The sequence below is a fragment of the Aedes albopictus genome, chromosome 2 (genome assembly GCF_035046485.1).
Source record: "Aedes albopictus strain Foshan chromosome 2, AalbF5, whole genome shotgun sequence".
NCBI classification, from domain to species: Eukaryota; Metazoa; Arthropoda; class Insecta; order Diptera; family Culicidae; genus Aedes; species Aedes albopictus.
In genome coordinates, this window is record NC_085137.1 from 104,138,440 (window position 1) to 104,159,972 (window position 21,533).

Sequence of the window (21,533 nt, forward strand, 5' to 3'; positions counted from 1 at the left end):
AATAATAAAATGTTGTTGGTATCAACTGTATAGACGCGTAGTACTCCATAGTCCGATACGGGGAGAGGAGAAGGCAATGCAAAAATAGCCTTCGATCGGGTCTTTGTGCGGCGGGTCCGTTGTCAGAAGAGCCTTATGAGCATAATGAACCGAAAGGAGTTACTTCATGCGGCTCAATGTATAGCTGGAAGGTAAAATATAGTGCCTTGGCAATTTATGGGGATTATCCGCAGACATGAGACTGCGGGAGGATGACTTCTCCCGCCGAGGAGATGTTACTATCTCTGTCCAGTAATGGTGGGAGCAGATCGATGCACCGAACATCACTAGTTGGTGTCTATTCACAAAAATCATTATAAAGCCGGTCAACGAACGGACTGCGTATAGTGAGTTCAAGCTCATCGAACCGTTGCTGTGTCGCCGTCGTCGTAGAAAGTACAGGTAAGTACAAACAATATGGAACAATTGGGACCATGCTGTACGTGCATACTTCGCTGCTTCACGGTTCAATGATGAGTCCGACCCGACACGGCTGCCCTGCCACTATACGCTACAGTAGGGCAGCGTGCAACGAACACGGACAACCCCGATGATTGTCTTGTACCTTATGGCTACAATTTGGTAGGTTGGTGTACGCTCTATGTACACTCGTTGCTGTTCCAGAGAACTTTAATGCCTACTTGCACACGAGGGGCAAGGAAGGTGAAAGGAGTGGAATGGTGCGTGCACACGATTAAAATTTGTAATTGCAATTTGTAATTGGAGTTGTTTTGTCCTGTGTACAGCAACAACCAATACTTCCTGGTTGAGGCCCCCAGAGGGGCGCCATAGTGTGCTCATCTGTTTCTCAGCAGCGGCTGTCAAACTTGAACGAATCTAGAGCTACATTGAAAAGTTGCATTTGATGACAAACTTTGTAAAAACAAGCTATTTTCAAACACGGTATGATAAAATAAGAAATTACTTTTTACCATTTAAACTCAATCAATATATTTAAAGTTTCATGTATGTATTTTTTGTGTTCATTCTAAAAGGATATATGTACAGTACAAACAAGTTTTAATAATTACCCGCAAAACTAGTTTAGCTAAGTATTAATTTGATAAGAATTCTCAAGTGTTTTATTCAAAATACATTTAGTGAAATTGTTTGTTGAGAATTACCGAGATTACAAAAAGATTACTACCAAGACTTTACGGACATCATATGCAATTGTTCAGTGGTAGAACCAAAAAATCTATGCTCCGCGTCGTACAGTTTGAGAAACTTTACGCTAGCCGGACGACCCGTTTCGTTGACCATCCTCGAGTAGGGAGCCACCAAACTTCGGTCAAGGGGGGGTGGAGGTGCTACTTTACCGGTAATGTAATAAAATTAATTACACCTTCGTTATGCTCTGTGTGAACAGTAATTTTATGAAACATATTTTATGTTAAAAACACACTATCGATGTCAAAAAAATGTTCTAAATTATGTTGGCGAATGTGCTTTAGATGTTGGAATATATTATTGTGCTTGTTTGCTGCAAGTAGATACATACTCGTTTTGTGATGGAAAGTGGTTGGTTTTGAAATTGAGATAACGTGAGATCGTACTCCATCAACATACGAAAACCTTCAAAAATCCATCTAGCAATAACAATTCTATTGCTGATTGGTTTTGTTTGAATGCTATTAAAGTTTTATCATATCAATAGTCAGAACTTGCAGTTTTATGGCGGTTAATATTAAAACCATTGATAAAAGGTTTTATAGCATACTTGAAGCTATTCATAGTACCAGAATTCATGAGTCCACGCAGAAAAAAGCATGGTGAAATCAAAAATATTTCAGGTAAACTCAAATAAATTGTCAGTTTGTTCTGGCAACAAAAATAAAACTGTTTGGAGCAAATCGAACGTCACATTTGAAGCAAATTCAATCCATTTTTGAAACAAACATGTATCTTCTGACAGGTTATGCTAGAAACAAATGTATTTTTTTTTGTTTTTTTGTGGCAGGTCGGCCCTACGGAAATATTTGTTTTTCAATTAAATTTACAAAATTATTTCCTTCTCTAGGAAAATCCACTTCCCGCGTGGCACTTTCAATGCAAACATCATGTAGATAACATACGCTCCCGAAATCAATGGGATTTCGTGGAAACTTTTGGTGAAACTTGCACTTTTTGCAAGAGGAAATCTTGTTTGGTGATGCAGCTGGAACTTGAGAGTTTTGTTTATGTTCTCGACGGCGGAATGGGGGGCTCTTCAATGGGTATTGTAGAAATCAATATGTAATTGAGTTTGTTTTAAAAATTAATATTTTAGTTTTAAATATTTTATTAGTTTACCGAATAAACATGAATATTTTTGTTTCAAACGAACGAAATTTGTCTCTCAACAAAGCCCTTCAATATGAAACCTACTGGCATTGATTATAACCACTAATAACCCCTTTGGCAAATTTATTACCGTTTTAAGATGGCTATAAAACTGCCCAAACTCTCAGCAGATGGCGTTCCGTAACGACATCTGTTGGTAGCAATGCAGAAACTAGGATATTACTGACCATTTGATGACCATCGGTGATTGATCATGAAGCAGCAAGTTAGCAGGTTTATTGGGGTCATCATAAAAGTGAACTTGCTTTCGTTCGGTTATCGATTCCCAAGTAACATTTTAAGATTTATTCTACTTTGTGAGAGATTTGCATATCCATTTTTTTAACTTCGAATAAACATAATTCATACATCAAAACTTCATGATAACCTCTTTAAAAGCATCTTCCGGTCAAATGGACCAATCTCTGAGAGTTGTTGTTTGTTTGTTTGTTTATTACCAGGGATTTTAACCTTTTATGGGTCATTCATCCCGTTTAGAATTACTTATATCTAATATGTAACAATATTCATTCTAATTTTTGTTTTTAGATTTTATCAATAAGCTTAGTATCTATAATAAATTTTATCAATTTTTCCTCTTCATTTCGATCATTACAAAGAATTTCTCCCAAGATATTTCCTAATCTGCATTCCTATCTTTGTTGCTCATATGCCCTACAGTCTACTAAAATGTGCGATACCGTCAGTGGTTCGCCGCATGTTCGACACCAGGGGACTGTTATGGTCTTCTTGTTTTCTTACCCAGCATGAAAATTATGCTGCTGTGTTGAAAGATAGGTTGTCAGCTTGAGCCCTACGCTTGAGCCGCTGTTATGCTGGCTACGAAAACATTGCATTGGTGGGATAGGGATGCCAATTCCTTGTTCGACACACGTTACAGCCTCTATTGAATAAGTGTTGATGTGTTATTCGGGTATGTCCTATCCGAAGTCTGCTCAATGCTCTTCTTTCTGTGGGTGAATGACGGTCCGGCCAGGCTAGGGTGGTAGCCTTGATTGATCGTAGAAAGGTGGTGCTATTTTGCCATTTTATTTGCCATTTATCATGAATTATTTTCCTGCAGTTACGTATTGCATCTTCGCTGGGAATACAACAGGCTAACTCCACACGATTTCGTCCGTCTTTGGCTAAATTATCTGCTTTGTCATTACCGAGAATTCCAACGTGACCCGGTATCCAACATAATACTATGGACTGTTCCGATAGCATACTTTCAATTTGCTGGATCCAAGGAAGCTTTGAATCCCCTTTTTCGATGGCAAGAAGAACGCTAGCAGCGTCAGTAAAAATAACATGCGAAGTTTCGTTTGTAGTCACATGCTGTAATGTAAAAAAAATTGCCATAGCTTCTGTCGAAAAAATTGAACACACGCTTGGCAATTTTCTACAAATGGATGCTGTTTCGCAATAAATTCCGAATCCTACGGTAGTTCCATCTACCGAACCGTCTGTGAAAATGTGGTTGTGGTGGATATATTTAGTTTGACACAATCTAAGGAACAGCTGTTTAGCTTTCGCAAATGGATCGCCAACTCTATAGCAATTTTTGATCGTCCAGTCAACAGTGATCTTCGGAGAGTTTCAAGATCTATTTCCTAGTCGAGATAATGGAGCAATAGTGAAGTTCGAGTCTCCGGTGAGATCCTGAAACTTTGTGATTGCTCTTTGTATTGATGGGTAGTTGTCAAGATTCGTAGTGGTGTTCGAGCACAAGATTTCCAGCTTTTCTTGCAGTTTGATTGCTTTAGAGATTAACCTGGATACAACGATATATTCGAACGGCATTTGCCCAGCTTCAGCCATGATGGATTCAACAGGGCTGGATCGGAAAGCTCCAGATGCGTTCCGAATGGCTGCATTATACAACGGTTGTAAACTGTTGAGATTCGACTCGCTGCCTCCACTTACGAGGTCAATCCCGAAAAGGATCTTTGGTATAAGAACTGCTTTTGCAACTCGTAGTAATGTTGTCCTCGATCCTCTATTCATTCGATTGCCAATAACTTTGAGAAAGTTGATGATTTTTTGCGTTGAACTCCTTAACTCTGCAGTGTGTCGTTTAATACACGTCTATCCACGTGTATTCCGAGAATGCGGGTACATTGTGTTTCTGGAATTTCGCGGTCATGTATTACTGTCGTAGGTTGTTGAGGATGTTTACGCTTCCGACATATATGCATGAAACTAGATTTTTCAGGAGAGATCGTCATTTCAACACTATTTGCCCAGACTCCCAGCATATCTGCTGCTTTCTGCAGCTTTTTCCTTGTTTTCTTGCTATCCAAATCGGTGACCACGATGAGCACGTCGTCTGCGTAAATGTACACCTTCACTCCTTTTGGTAGATATTCGAGAACTGTTTCCATCAAGGCCATAAACAGTGTGACGGAGAGTATTGATCCCTGGGGAACACCCCTATTTTGTGTCTTGAGGGTAGAAACAGCGCTTCCACCATAACTCTGAAAGTTCGTCTCTGAAGAAAATTTCGGATAAAAGACAACATTTTGCCGTTTACGCCCCATTGTACTAGTTTCGAAATGATTTTCTGCCTGTTTGCTCTGTCGTATGCTTTTTGGATGTCTTAACCATCGACAATCTCACAATGTTCTCCACTATCAAATGGTTGCCGAATCGCTGCTTCAAATGATGCAAAGTACGTATCTACACCTCTTCCACTTCGGAAAGCGTGTTGCTGGGGATTCAGAAGATTGTTACTTTCCAAGTAATGTACGAGCCTTCGATTAACCATGCGTTCCATCAATTTGCTGAAACAGCTAAGCAGTGTGATGGAATCTCTGAGAGGTTTTTCAAATTGTATAGAGAGTAGCAATAAATTTGTTTAAGATAGGGTATATGTACCATTCCTTGGCCTAATTTGCAAGTCGCCTTGACAATTTTGACCATAACTCTTGAATTAATAGCAATAGAAATAATATGTTGACCCTTTTACACACTCTAGGCAATGCATGTTTCCGCAATTGGAAGTTAACTTACGTAAATATTCAAGAATTTACTTATTTAGGCTGAAAAGATTCGATGCGATGGTATGCAACGTTGGTCTATGGTACAAAAATTGGCCTATTAGTGGATACAACGTTGGCCTATTGCTTTCCATGCACTAGAACCACTAATTATTTCATTTTTTCAATATTTCTGCTGAAGTATTATCTCTGTTTGTTTACCAATCTTACTTTTAAATTACATTTTCGGAGACAAATTTTCAAAAAAACTATAAATAAATCACTTTAACTAAAGTTCTTTCTTTATTTAGTAACGAAAACAACGCAACCCTATTATTGTGTTATATATTTACAGTCACCGTACACAACATCTTTCTTCCTGTTCATTCTTTCTGGTTCCTACGCAAGAAATGTTGTTGACGCCTTTTTATCGCTTTTTTTAACGTCTATTTACTGATGGGCCAAGATTTGGGTACATAGTGAAAAAAATGTCCTCAATATTCGGCCCACATTCAATTTGTAAAATAGTTATTACTCGTTGAAAACAAATACACAAGATCAAAATAGCGTCTTTGACCGTCGAATCAAATGTTGAGTTATTGAAAAGTCAATTCGAAATGTTCCAGAATCATGCCATTTATGATCATGTGTATAGACTACCCACTAAGCCGAAGAATCATGGCGTCTACAAAAGCTAAACAAAGTGACATTTTCATTCAATTTTAATGCTCCAAAGTGTTAAAATTGAAACGAAATGTTACAGTTGTTTAGTGCATAGCTTTTCCGATATCCAATTATGCGTGTTTGTTTGAGTTTTTGGTTTACATTGAGATAGGCCGAACGAGGGGACCATGCCAACGAAGCATCCCGATACCCTATTAGTTGAAAAACTTTCCACTCTCTAAAGGCCATGCGATTTTTTTTTCAACAAAAACAATGACAGCTCATCACTATATATTTTTAATTCTGTAAAATTTGGAGAATTACAACAAATTTGCCTGAATTTTTGCCACAAAGCTTAATAACTATTCATCAAAACATCATATTGCATATACGCATTTCATAATAATTTATTCATAAGACTGGCATTTTCCAAATATTCGTTCAATCAGAGTGAACCAAGTACAATAGATCTAACAACTGCACAGTGTTCGAAATCGATGATTTTACGATCAAAATTAAATAACCTTTTTAGAGGTTTGACGTCTTCGGCAAAGTTGTAGCCCATAATAAGAGAACAAAAATCGTAGAACATGTCAAAGCTCCATCTCTTACGGTTTTCGAGATATGGAGAGTTTTGTGCGAAGTACCCCTAAAACTAGTTTTTTCAGTATAGTTTCAACAGATAAAATCCTACAGTTTTGTGACCTTCTACAAACTTGTTCAGGACGTCGAATTACACATTTCTTCCGAAGATGTCAAGTCATTATATCTTAAAACAAAAAAGTTATAGGCAAATTTATCATATTTTAAGGTGTACTTTCACCTTAAGTGACTATTTCCGGCGCAAAATGGCGCAGATGGCTCAGTCAGTAGTTGAAAGATTAGACTTTTTACTATAACTTGGAGGTGGAAACCCTCGTGGGCAATAGTGGGAAAGGTGGTTTGAATACATGACAAAAACTAATTATTTTGGCTGTAATACAAGAAAAATAAATCAAAATTAATCATTTAGGAGCCCGCAGTAATTTTTACTGCATTGCGTTATTTCCAGCAATATTTTACAACATTTTTGAGCATGATTTATTGGTTTACTAGCTTGTAAACATTTTTTCTATTGAAAATGGAGTCATGCGACGCCATGTTTTTTTTTCGTCCCTTCAATATTTTGGGATTTTTGAAGGGGGGGGGGGGGTGACATAAAACAAATTAAATATTTGCATCGGCCTTATTTTTAATCTCTTGACGTTAACCATTTACATGTTACGTCCCATCGTCTGCATCATGAGTTAATTGAAGTACTTTTTATATTTTTAACAGTACTTTTCACAAAAATCGGGTTGAAAATAAAATTTTATATCAAATTGATCATTTGATATAAAAGATTATTTTCACCAGGAAATCGTCAAAATATGTATTGAAGAATGTAAAATTACAACTACCTTAATAAGAACTGCGAAGGTATTTATCAAAACGCATTTGATATTCTAACCACCGTAGCCATTCAGTTTTATGACTATTGAGTAGGTTGTCATTCGTTTGGGCATAAGTTTGAAGAAATTCAATACTTTTATTTAGAACTAGCTTTAGTTACAACTCTCGGGAACAATATTTTGTTCTGATGTTTTAATTTTAAGTGATAAAAACTCACTGGTTTTTGCAAAAACGTTGTAAAATATTGCCGGAAGAAACACAGTGCAGTAAAAATTACTATGGGCTTCTTAATTATTTTTTTTTTTTTTATTTATTTTGCTTGTATTACAGGCAAAATAATTAGTTTTTGTCATGCATTTAAACCACCTTTCCCACTATTGCCCACGAGGGTTTTCACCCCCAAGTGATAGTAAAAAGTCTAATCTTTCAACTACCGACTGAGCCATCTGCGCCATTTTGCGCCGGAAATAGTTACTTAAGGTGAAAGTACACCTTAAAATATGATAAATTTGCCTATAACTTTTTTGTTTTAAGATATAATGACTTGACATCTTCGGAAGAAATGTGTAACTCGACGTCCTGAACAAGTTTGTAGAAGGTCACAAAACTGTAGGATTTTATCTGTTGAAGCTACACTGAAAAAACTAGTTTTAGGGGTACTTCACACAAAACGCTCCATATCTCAAAAACCGTAAGAGATGGAGCTTTGACATGTTCTACGATTTTTGTTCTCTTATTATGGGCTACAACTTTGCCGAAGATGTCAAACCTCTAAAAAAATATTTCGAAAAAATAAATTTTTTATCTCACTTCTAGGGGGATTAATCATTTATTACATTTTATCAAAAGACGCCTTTTAACATGCAGAAAAACTTTGTAGAACACGCCAAACCTCTAGAACCAACCTAAAAAAAGTTATTTAATTTTGATCGTAAAATCATCGATTTCGAACACTGTGAACTGGTCCCAATGACTTAGATACCCAACAGGGAATAAAAGTACAATTTTTGAATTACTGGTAAAATAAACTTCTCCATCAAACAAGTAATGGTACATTTTGATGGGATGCTCAACAGCTTATAAACAAACATATTTTGATGATGAACCTGGGCTTGTTAGGGGAATATCTGTAAGTAAAAAGAAAATCGTGTTAAGTACTGTTTTTTTGAATTCCACTAAGAATTTGCATTCTTTAACAGATACGTATTTCGACCTCAACTGTAAGGTCGTCTTCAGTGTCTTGTACTTGACTCGACTTAGCTAGCCATGAAAATGTTTGGCACTTCTCAGGTCATTTTGACAGACCACACACATGCATGAAAAAGATGGATCATATATTCTACTTTATTGATCTTGTTGCCGCCCTTCTCATGCTCATGTTACATCTGTCAAAATAACCTGAGAGTTGTCAGTCATTTTGAGTTTATGTAAATTGGTGTAATAAAGAATATGCTTGAACACGATGATCTGTAAAATACGACAGTTAACAGAATAAAATGGATTTTTATGTGCTAAGTTGATCGATGGCCATTACAAAAGAGTCATCCATGGTCCATGGTCATTACAAAAGAGTCATCCGATTCGGAAGCATATCACACTTTAATGATAAATTATTTTGATTATTGGATTTCAACCAAAACATATTTTTTCAACTCTCTTGACCAGGGATGGCAAAAATACTTTTTTCTCTTTTCCGTTCATCGATACTGGCAGTAAAATAAAAACAAAACAACGGCAGCACCAATACCATCAGACGCCGCGCCGACGGCAGTCAAGCAGACGCTTGATGGTTTTCGCTTCCACACGAAAATATTTATGAGCAGTCATGCTGAGGCGGGTGATTGCGAAAAATGTCAAATATTTTCAACTGCTAATAACTCACTTGTTTTAATAAATAATTTAAATCGATTTGCACAAATAGCTAGAGCACTTTCCTAGCTTTGTGATGCATGCAAAGAAGTTTGTCTAGAAGCGGTTTGAAACGCAGAAAAATGCGAAAACGGGAGAGACAGAAATTTTTGTCGTTGTTGTGCTCGAGTACTGGCGCTCTCGCGCTTAGAAACCGTTTCGAGGAAGAAGGCTGCAGGAAAAAAAAATGTTATGACATTTATTTTTCGAACAGTTTGAATTTGGCTGGGCCTGTGATGTTCGTGTGGAAAAATGTCAAATGTACAGCCGGTAACCGTTTTTTCCAGTACATTTCTCATCCCTGCTCTTGACATCAAGCATTTGGTCCACTCTGACTGCACACTTCTATCGATTTTCGCAGATCAATCAAAATGAAATTGTGCTGTAACTCCTGTTAATTTGAACATTAAGTAAATCTGATAGAAGTGCCATGTAGCTAATGTAATTCCATACTTGTAAATATTCGACATTTTTTACTACCCTCGTTTTGTTGCCGCGGTCGTCTGTCAGCCTACTTTTCAACACTCGTGTCTTACCGTTACCTCTTACACACATCACGATCGGTAGAACGAAAATCAATCATTTGGCATTTTTGTTTCGTACAGTAGTTTGATCACTTGTGCATTGGCGTAGCTAGGGGGGGGGGGTGGGTTTCCAGGGGTGCCTGGCACCCCCTAGAACAAATGCGGCACCCCCTAGAAGTTTTCCTTGGCACTTCACACAATAATTACAATATTTATCAATGGCACATTGAATTACTTACATACCTGTTGTACTTTTTGACGTTTTGGATATTGGTAAGAACAATCAAAAGGCTCTCCATGGATTCCTCTAGAAATTCCTCTATCTATTCATGCAGTGATTTCTTTAGGCTTCCTTTATGGATTTTTCCCGATATTTCTTCAATAAACTTCCGTTACGATTCTCCAGGCAGTCTTGATGGGGTTACACATACTAGAAATTTCTGCAGAGATTGATCCAGCAATTTCTCTAAGGAATTCTTTGGAAATTCCTCTAAAAATTCCTTTTGAGATTTCTTCAAAAATTCCTGGTGGGATTATTCAAGACAATCCTCCTGGGGCCCTTTCAGGAGTTCTTACGGTGATTCTTCCAGGAATTCCTTTAGAGATTCTTTCGGAAATGTCTCATAGCATTCATCCAAAACTTGTAGCTAGAATTCCTCAAGCTACTCCTGATGTGATTCTTCCAGCAATTTCTCTTAGAACTCCTCCAAAAATTCTCACTGTGGTACCTTCATAAATTCTACTAGAGAAGTTCTTCCGGAAAATCTCCCTGGAATTTTTCTAAAAATCCTTTCGGTGATTCTTCCAGAGATTTCTTCAAGGATTTATCCAGGACTCCATCCAGAGGTTCTTTCAGAAATTCCACAGGGGATTTCTCCAAGAACTTCTATTGACCTTCCTCCATAAATTCCAGCTGGAATTCTCCACGTAATTCCCATTAGCACTCTTTCACAAAAAATCTAGAGATTTCTCCTGGCATACTTACTTGCTGCAATACTTTCGGGCAATCTTCCTGAGATTTCTCCAGAAATTTCTCCTGCGATTCCATCAGGGATTCCTCCGGTATACTTCTACCGATCCTTTCAAGGAGAACTGTAGGTATTCCTCTACGAATTTGTTAGAGGAACTTCTCTTAGGATACCTCCAGCATTCCTGTTTCTAGGATTTTTCTAGAAATTACTTCTATGATATCTCCCGGAATTCTAGGAATTCCTCCAGGTTCTTCCAGCTATTCTTCCTCCAAAAATTCCAACTATGGTACTTCAGAATTTATGCTACGGATTCTTCTAGAGCTTTCTCCTGGCTTTTTTGCTGGGATCTTTCCAGGCAATCTCCCTGGAATTCTTGCAGAAATTCCTTTGGTTGTTCTACCAGGGATTTCTCCAAGGACTCATCAAGGAATTTCTCCAGAGATTTTATCCAAAGATTCCTCCACAAATTCCTCATGGATTTCCTGCACAAACTACTTTTCGCCTTCCTCCAAGAATACTTTAAACTCCTCCTGCGATTCTTCCAGCAATTCCTCCAGAAATTCTTACAATGCCAGAAATTCTTCTAGTGTTTCCTATACGAATGGAATTCTTCCGGGAAATCTTCCTGAGATTCCTTCAGAAATTCCTCCTGCGATTCCTTCAGGGACTTCTCTATATATTCTTCCAGAATATCTCTACCGGTTCTTGCAGGGACTACTCTAGGTATTCCAAGGGTTTTTTCTTTGGATTCCCCCAGGCATTCCTGATGGGGTTTCTCTAGAAATTCCTGTATAGTTTCCTCCAGCAATTCCTCCTAGGGTTTCTGCTGGGATTACTACAATGATACATTCCAGAATCCTTCTAAGAATACCTCCTGAGATTTTTTCTGTGATTTCTTCAGAAGCTCTCCGGTGATTGGTCCAGGAATTTTTATCTAAGAAATTTTATCCAAGGATTCTATCATAAATTTCTCATGTAATTCCTCCAGGTACCTCTTGGCCTTCCTCCACGAATTTCAGCTGGATTTCCCTAGCTATTCTTGCCGTGGTTCTTCCAGCAATTCCTCCTAGGACTCCTCCAGAAATTCTTACTGTAATACCTCCCGGAAATCTTCTAGGGATTCTTCAAAGAATTTCTCCAGAGATTTCTTTAAAAACTTGCTTGGATTATTCAAGGTAATCGTCCTAGGAGCCTTGCAGAAGTACCTTCGGTGTTGCCTCCTGAAAATCCTGAAGGAATTTTTTTCCTGGGTTTTCTTCAAATATTTCTCATTGGATTTCTCCAGGAACTCCTCTTGACACTAGGGATTTCTCTTGGCATTCTTGCTGGGATTCTTCTTTCCTAGGATACTTCCAGAAATGCCTTTGATTCTTCTAGGATTTTTTTTTTCTGAAGACTCATCCAGAAATTCCTCTAGAGTTGTTATTCATATTTTTCTCTAGAAATTAATCATGGTATTACTCCTGAAATTCCTCTTAGCCTTCTTCTAGGAATTCCAGCTGAATCCCAATAGAAATCTCTTAAGGAATCCCTAAACGAATTTCAGGAATAGTTGGAATTTCCAGAGAAATCATAGGAGGTATTACTAGGGAAATCTCTTGTGAAATCCTATAGGAATGTACGGGGAAAACTTGTAATTGATTAGAAGGTTCTGTGCCTGTAGCTAATTGATTAATTGAGATGTGAATTTGTGAAAACAAAATTCTGGTGGATTCGAACCCACGACTGCGTATTCGCTAGACCACAGTATGGCCATTTCTTTGAGGGTTCCTTCGGCATAGTTGTTCTTCTTTTTGGATGAAAATTTCTGCGGTACTTTCATTGGAATTTGATCAGCGATTTTTTTAGATTTTTTTTGCTATAATTTCAATGGCTATTTCTCTGAAATTATTTCAATAATTTCTTTCTCAGTTATTTTGCAAATTTCTCAGGTAATTTCATTGTGATTTCTTCTGTAATTCTTTATGATTTAATAGTATTTATATTTATTGTTTCCGAAAATTGCTGAACTGGAACTTCAGAAATCCTCAACTCGACTTGCTCAAAGAAAATTCTATGAAAATCACGAAAAACTTCCTGACAATTTCCCAAAGATATTGCCGGAAAAATTGCCATTAAAATTACATTAGAATTTTCAAAGTAGTTACCAAAGAATTCATAAAAGAGTTACCAGAAGAATTCCTGAAGAAAATATTGAGGCTTTTTTTTTTTAAATTGGCCGAATTAATTCTCAAAATAAATTGCCGAAATATATTCTATAAAAATTTCCACAAACATTCATAAAACAAATTCAAAGGAATTAAAAAAAAATCCAAAATCATCACAGGAATTTCGTATGAAAATTGAAAAATAATTCCAAAAGTAATTGCCATAAAATCACCGTGACAGAAGATTTTCTTTTTCAAATAAATTCCCGTAGGAAATCTTTAAGAAATTTGCCGAATAAATTTTCAAAGAACTTAGAGATGCTCCCAAAGTACTTATCGAAGTTTCATAAATTTCCGAAGGAATTGCTGATGAAATTTACCGGAATTCCTTATATAAATAATGAATAAATCTAGAATAAATTGTCCAAAGTATTTTCATTAATATTATAGAAGCGATTTATAAACAAATTTCCGGAAGAGTTTTCGAAGGAATTGACGAAGGAATACCGAATAGCATAAATAACACTAGTTTACAAAATAAAACGAAAGTCGTGAACTTCTGTCAACGACCAAAATTTTTGAAGCATAATTTAGCGCTGATTTCGAAACCGTGCGCCAAAAAATTTAAAGTAGAACAATTTTTGAGTTTTAGCTCAATATCGAGTTTTACAACTTTTTAAAATATGGAATTTACTAAAATTCAAGTAACTTTCGTTTTGTTCAACCAATTTTAAATCTTTTTCCATAAATTAAAAGCTGAATATCATACCATTCGATCATCTGAATACAGGTTTTGCGTGAGATTGATGAAATTCAAAATATTGGCGAGTTTTGGGGACGATCTCCTTAAATTTTAGCAAAATTTCCAAAAATATACGAAGACATGTATTTTTTTCAATGAGAAAAAAACAATTTAAAAATTCTTTCTCAACTTTTATTTGACATATCATATATAGGCGAGTTACAGTAAAAAAATTAGCTCAATCGGAGCATTGGTTACGGAGACTGAGATGTTTCAAGTGAGCGACATTGCTTGAAAATAGAACAAAAATCGATTTCAAATCATCAACCTTGTATGGAAAGTCGAAAAAATTTCCGCTCTACTGTAATTTTTTTCCTTCGCGTTTTTGAATTCAGGGCATGATTCTACACCAAAAACGATCATCAACTTACCGAGTTCAAAAATGCTGTAAACTAGTGTAATGATAGTCCAAAAAATCGACGAAAAATAAAAAGTAGAATAACTTGCCGAAGACCTTCACAAAAAAAAGAAAATGTGAGGAAGTTCCCAGAGCCATTGGAGTAATTGGAGAATTTTGAAACGCAAATATCAATAGTATTGCTGACATTATCAAAACAATGCTTGAAATACTACTAAAAAATTGGCGAAGGAAATCCCGATAAAACATTTCTAAGGATTTGCTAATGGAATAAAAAGCCAACTAAACTCCTAATGGAATTGCCGAAGAAAGTTCCCAATGAAATTTTCAAAGGATGCGTGAAAGGTGTTTAGTATCAAAGTCCAAACAGAAATTACTGAGAGAAATAAATTGCAATACAATTTCCAAATAAATTGCCGAGAATATTCTCTGAAGAATTACCGAAACAATGTTTTGTCGAAGCACAAATTTCTTGTATCATACGCACATACCAGACTCGATTATCCAAAATTTACGAAGTTGAAATTTTGACTTATTATTACAATGTTGGTTTTAAATAAGTCAGAATTTCAGCTTTATACAGCCAGATATATTATCAATCCATACGAAATCGGAATTTAATGCGAGCATCAGTCCCCCGAAGAGAAAAATCGAGTTTTGCGCGCATTAAATTCCGGATTTCAACTGGATTGATAATATGTTCGTGAAGCTTCAGAACGGAACTCAGGATAATCGAGTCCAAATGTTGTAGGTGAAAATGTATTCTCACGGACCTGATTGTTTTCAATCCATAAAACAAAGGGGTTGTCGCAATGATTGTTAAGCTTAAACTGTTAATACAAATTCCAAGTATTATACGCAATCAAGGTATCAAGTTTTCAAACCTCACATGGTGGGCAAAGTGTTAAATCAGTACAACGGTTCGGAATTTCTAAAAAAAACTGTACTTCAAAACATGTATAGAAAACTGTCCCAAAAAAAATCGATGTTCGAAAAGTCAAGGTGCTCAATCCTTAATTGAAAGATATGCATATTTGAAGCATTTTTGTAGAACATTTCGATTTTCTAAAAAAACATTTAGAGGTTCCGCTAGGGCGATTTTTGAAAAATGGTCTTTTTTCATGAAAAGTCTCGAAAAAATAATTTTTTCGTAATATTTTTCCAATTTCTGAATTTTTTCAATATTTTTGTATTTTTCTATGGACTTCTAGGCATTCTTGAAGCGGATAAGTTTTTGAAATATTGTATTTATATTGACGGCAGAATCGTTTTTATGTTAATAAAAGGAATATTTTTTGAGAAAAAAATACATGCACGATTTTTATTTTTTTTTTATTTTGACAGTTAATAGTACTATTTGTATGCGTCATTTCTCTAAAAAAAGATTTAAAATATCTTGTCTAGAAGCTGAGATATTAGGATTTCAGTAAATGGACAAATTTTCAAATTTTTGCAAAACTTTGTATATTTGGAATATTGTAAGGTTTTTGTGACACTCCAATGTTCGTATATTAAAAAAACAGTTTTCCTTGTTGGATGATCAAGCTAGTTTAAATGTGGATGTTTTATTCTGGGCTGATTGGCAGTAGATTCATGAAGAGCTTTCTGAATAACTACAAATATGACGGGTATTGTGGTTACTGGTAGCAACGCATTTAGTTCGACATTACGTCGTGGAATTCCCGACTACTGCGCCCCTTTTTTCTGAAATAGAAAAACCATAGGCCCATTCGCTGTCTATTTTCTTGCAACGGATAATATATCATTACACTAAGAAATTGAGGGTGGATCGGTATTTCCTTAAAAAAAAAAACAACCTGGAAGCCACTGAAACTGGCACCCCCTAGGCACCCCCTAGGAAAAAATCCTAGATACGCCAATGCACTTGTGTTGCGAATGTTGGAGACAAAGGAAGCCGAATTTCGACGAAAAGGTGTCAAAGATTGTGATCGCTAACAAGAATGTAATAATTCTTGATCAAATGCCGTAAAAAATAAAAATCTCATTTTCATAAATTTTGTTACTTCGTCTTCTCAGACTTAACGCCGACCATATAAAGATATGGTAACGCTTTAATATTTTTTTGGTAAAGACGCTTAAATTCCCAATGCTTCAAAGTTATAAGAATTCCATCATTTCAATGAAAAAATGGTTTTACAAGGCGTCGTTCTTGAGTTATGGTTTTTAATAGAAAACGGCTCATATGGCATATCTGGATAATTCCCTGAAAATTGGTCATAAGTCAGGGTCAGGAACGAAAAAAATACACATGCATTAATTTTACAGATTATAGCTTACGAGATTCCCTTTCAAAACTTTTTTTTACATTCCGGACTATACAAGTAATGTTTTTTTTTCAACCGCTCTTCCTGATTTGGGGAAAATTTCATGGTATGTCGTATTTTTCTGATTGCTGAGGGAATTTGCTCATGACTTCATTGAAAAAACTATGTTATTTCGATGCTGTGTTCTTAAGCAGGGATGGTATTGCGCACTGGAAATGTGCACAGTGCAGCTCATTTTCATATTAAAACCACGCACACTTGCACTCACACTGAGGAGCATGCCGTCCTTGCTCTTGAGTTATATATTTTTAAAGAAAACCGTTCATAAGCCACATACGGACAATTTCCGTATGACAACTTGAAAACTTTACAGAATATAGCTTACAAAATTCCCTTTCAAAAAATGATTTTGCCAGGCTTCGTAAATATAGTTTTTTCCGACTTTTCCAAGCAATTTGCCACAACAGTGGATTTTTTTTTTGGGAACAATTTTCGTTTTGTATTATTCTTGGATTGCTGGGAAAATTTGTTTATAATTAAAAAAATAAACATCATCAGTTTAAATCTGATGAATTTTAATTTTTTCCATACAACGATGAGCAATGCGTTGCGATGCTATATCAAGCGATAATCAAATCAAATGGCTTGATTTTCTTCGCAGTCCCCATTTTCCCGTTTCCATTAACTTGTAATCACAATCAAACCATACCTACTACGTGATTGGACAACCTCAGTCTGACTGAGAGCAGTCGTCTCCCGGTGCATCCCTAATGCTTCTAATGCATAAAAAAATTGCATACAAAAACTTGTTTTCTAATGCATTCAAGTCCAAAAAGGTGGCCACACCGCTTTCGTGGAGAATAAAGGGACGAAATGACGACGACGGAACATAATCTCGCGAAATCCGTCAAAACGAATCTCCTTTTACATGCAGAAGAAGAGCACGGTTCCGAGCACAGAGGAGAAAAAAAAATAACAAGATTTCGCCAGTCAAAACGAATGTGGAAAATGCAAAAAAAAACGCAAGAAAAGTGGATGCACTTTGGAAAAGGGACGACTTGTTGTAATAGAAGTTAGAGGCGAACACAGCAGATTCTGGAGGAAGAAAAAAAGTGCACAAAGAACGGATTTCTGTATGCAGCACGCATCCGTCCGTTGGCGGTATTTGCGAAAAAATATGTGCATTTGAATGGTGGAGCCCAAGGATGGATAAAAGTTGGACGGAGCACGTGGAAGTAAAGGAGAACTGCAATAGATTCTTCAACATTTGGTTCGGAACCGGCTGATCAAGTTGAGTTTTTTTTTTATTCTTGCCAAGAAAAATGACACATTGAAGGAATGAGTTAGGTAGGTTTTCAATTCGTGTCAAATGATTTCATTGCACCATCCTACCATCGTGAAAAAGTGTTAATTGATTATGACAGAAATGATGAGCAATTTTCGTACTTTCTAGTGAAACTCGCACGAAATGCTTGAAAGCCGTTTCAGCCATTAACGGGTTAATATTATAAATTTCATTTAATTAGTTCACAATAAAAATAAATAAAATAAAAAATTGTACGAAGCGTTAGCTTCGGTCATACAACATTCCCTTCATTTCCAAAAAGTGGATTATGAAAGACCCAATATGACATGACATGATATGTTTCTGTATATTGTACAAAAATAGGACGGAAAGATTGCTCCAAACAAGATTGGATTAAGCACAAAATCTGATTAAACTGCCATCTATCCCAATTTGAGCAGAATCCGTTTATCATGCTGCCTTGCATGCTTCGAAAGCACCAATCCAAGGAAGAAAGCCCTATCCGCGAGAGAAACAGAAAAATGGGAATCTGAGATATAGTGCAGCACGTAATAAAAATGACGCTGCCAGAATGAGTTTAATGAACTTTCACGAAATGCTGAACCGCGCGCGGAAGAAGCTAAAAGTATAAACGAGAACGTAACGAAACCCGTGGAAGAGAAAAAAATCAGCGGGGAAAAAATATAACATCCATGCGAAAGAAGTGCACAAGAAGAAAAAAATAGCAAAACTGCAGCAGAAGCACCGGCAAAAATAATAATAATAATAACAGCAACACCATCGGCCAGAAGAGTCTGAAAAAATAATAAAATAAGAAAAGAAATGCACAAAACGAGATTCGCGCGCGCTCTCTTCTCCTTTCCGGGCGGAGGCTTAATAGACGGCGGTGGTTCATTGGATCGGGGGGATGGTGGGAGGGAGACTTTTGTTCGCGCGGACACAGTTCGACTGAAGTGCATTTTATTTATGTATGGGTAGGTATCAGAGAAAAGTGCATTTGGAGCAGCAACCAGAACCGTGAGGCGGACTAAGCTGTCGAATGGCCCAATGCAATGAATGGACGATGGAGCATGCGGTGGTGAAAGGTACATAAATAAAGATGAATCAGAAGTAGTGGGCTAACGAAAATAAATCGGAAAGCTTGGAAAGGTGGGGGAAGGGATTGCCTTATGGGTGGAGGATAGGTTGGGAGAAAGCTGATTCAAAGTAGGTACTTAGAAGAACGTCTTCTGTGTCTCAACTAATATAATATTCCTCATCATACAGCACTACATTGTCATGTTATTGTAAGATGTAGTTTACTAAATAAATTCAAAACTATAACACCAGTTTACAGCATTCTTGAACTCGGTGAGCTTATGATCATTTTTAGTGTAGAATCATGCCCCCTGAGTTCGAAACGTGTGAAAATTAGTGAGTAAGTGAGTAAATAGGTGAGTTTTTCAAATTATGAGTAAGAAATTTTGTAAGTTATTGGGTTGAAAATCAAATGAGTGATTTAGTAAGTGAAGTAGTGAATGAATAATGTGTATGAGTAGGTGAGCGAGTTAGCTAGTGAGTTTTGATTCTTTTTTAATGAGCGCACTCACCAAAGTGAGTGAATTAGTGATCAAGTGAGTGAGTGTGTGAGCCTGTTAGTGGGTAAATGAACGAGATAGTGAGTAAATGAATGAGTTAGTGTGAAATGTAGTGGGTTAACAAATAAATGAGCAAGTGAGCAAGTTTGTTAATTAGTGAATTAGTGAATGAATGAGTCTGTTTGTGAGTGAAATTGAGGGTGTAGAAATGAATGAGCTAGTGAGTGATGTAGTGTGGTAATGATTGAATTACACTAACAAGAAATAGTTTTTAGTACCGATTTTTCGAGCCGTCTAAGCAGAATACCCTCTTCCAATGAGTGTAATCAGTTTCGTACCTTTTAATTCCACCCTATGTTTCTTATCATTTAACAGATATGCGTATTTCGACTACCACTTGTAATCTTCCTCAGTGGATGACACTGAGGAAGATTGCAAGTGGTAGTCGAAATATGCGTGCGTATCTGTCAAAGGATAAGCAAAATAGGGCGGAATTTCATTTATTTCTCATACAATAATACCGAACTATGCACCCTTCAAACGGCCGCCAGCTAATCTGAAATATGAACAAACGATTGAATTCATTGCCCTATCTACCCCAGGCAGTAACTAACTAACACTAAACTTATATTTCCTAAAATCACAATTATTCACTCTGTCCGCAACAAACTACTATTTAATAATTTAGCTAATTTTTTGACTGCTTACTTTTCCAGTTTTTATTTTGATGTACATATCAACGAACGTCAATGACTTTCTACCGCAGTTGACCAGTCGCACATGTTTCGCTTCAGTTGGGATAAGCATTTGGATTTTCGGTATTGTTTATTGCGCTCAGTTGGGTATGTATCGTAAAGTAGTTGAAAATTTTTATAACTTTAAACTAATTTTATTTGACTTTTCTGTAATTTATTAGTTATAGTAAATGGTAAAGAACGGAATTCTAGAACTTTTTAGGATATTTAAAGCAAAGCGTCTAAGTTTGACCAAAAAATATTCGTTTTGTTAGGGTCAACCATTTTGTAAATTTTGGAGATTTTTTTTTATCGAAAATCAAAATTTTGATAGTCGGTGTTGATTGATATATTATGTGCAGGGTTGCGCAATATCAGTCTTGTCAGGTGACTACTGATATTACACCATCGTCACTATCACTCCAGACCAATCAATATCAAAACGACAATGACAGGCAACGACATGATATTGACCCGCACTCTAGATCACAATCATTGCAACTAATGTGATATTTTAGTGGTTTTTGCCAAAACTCAATCTTTTTTGTGACCAACATGCAAAACTTGTTATTTTCCCAAGTAACACACTTGTCACAGAAGAGTCACGGCGGCGCAGGTTTTTGTTGCGCAAAAGTCACTGTGACTTACTTCCAACAAATAAACACTTACTTGCTAGAAGTAAGTCACATCAATTTCTGCGCAACAAAAACCTGCGCCAACGTGACTCTTCTGTGACAAGTGTGTTACTTAGGTTATACTACATATTAAAATATCATCTTGGTAAATCTTCATTTGAACTTTTAAACGAATTTTAAGGACAAACGTCTTGAAATCCCGCTCCAACATCAGTTTTTAGTGTTTGAAAAAACAACAAAAAATACCATTGAAATAATAATAAGAAAAAAATTAACTTCAATCAAAACTACCTGCAAGAATGCCGATTATACAAAACCGGAGGAATGACAGTATAGAAACAACTTAATATATGGGTGAGACCTTTCCAATATGTATTTTATGATATACTATGTCACACTTTATTCATTCACATATATTTCAACAGTTTTACCTTTATAAAATCTGGAGCGTTTGGTATCGTAAAACTAATTTATCTATATATATATAGTTTGAATCCCCTTTGAGGCAACAAAACTCACGAACGGCCGAACCAATCAACATGACCCTTGCACGATTCGATTTGTATTCATGGTAGCTGTGTTTATATGCATAAAAAGTTACAAAAAGCAACCGAAAAAGTAGAAAAAAATGAAAATACTGAAATTTTTATGAGCGGGGAAGAAATTAAACACGATTTCAATAAAACCAATCTAGAGTGCGGTGCTTAAATGAGCTCAAGAGCTGTCAAACCACCACCAGATTGGCAAGACGGAGTTTGCCGGGACCGCTAGTACGTTATAAATGGGCCATCATTCAGGGGTCGTGGGACTTTAAAACGTTTTGGTTTATTTTCAGAGAGCGAGTAAAGGC

At 36.4% G+C, this 21,533-nt stretch overlaps 1 long non-coding RNA gene across 1 annotated transcript in view; it reads left to right on the forward strand.

The window, feature by feature from the left end:
* Positions 1-274: 274 nt before the first annotated feature.
* Positions 275-21,533, forward strand: part of LOC134287688 (uncharacterized) — a 62,824-nt gene continuing 41,565 nt past the window's right edge. The window contains exon 1 of the long non-coding RNA XR_009997455.1: positions 275-441. This is a non-coding gene — a long non-coding RNA (uncharacterized LOC134287688). The remainder of the gene's footprint in view (positions 442-21,533) is intronic.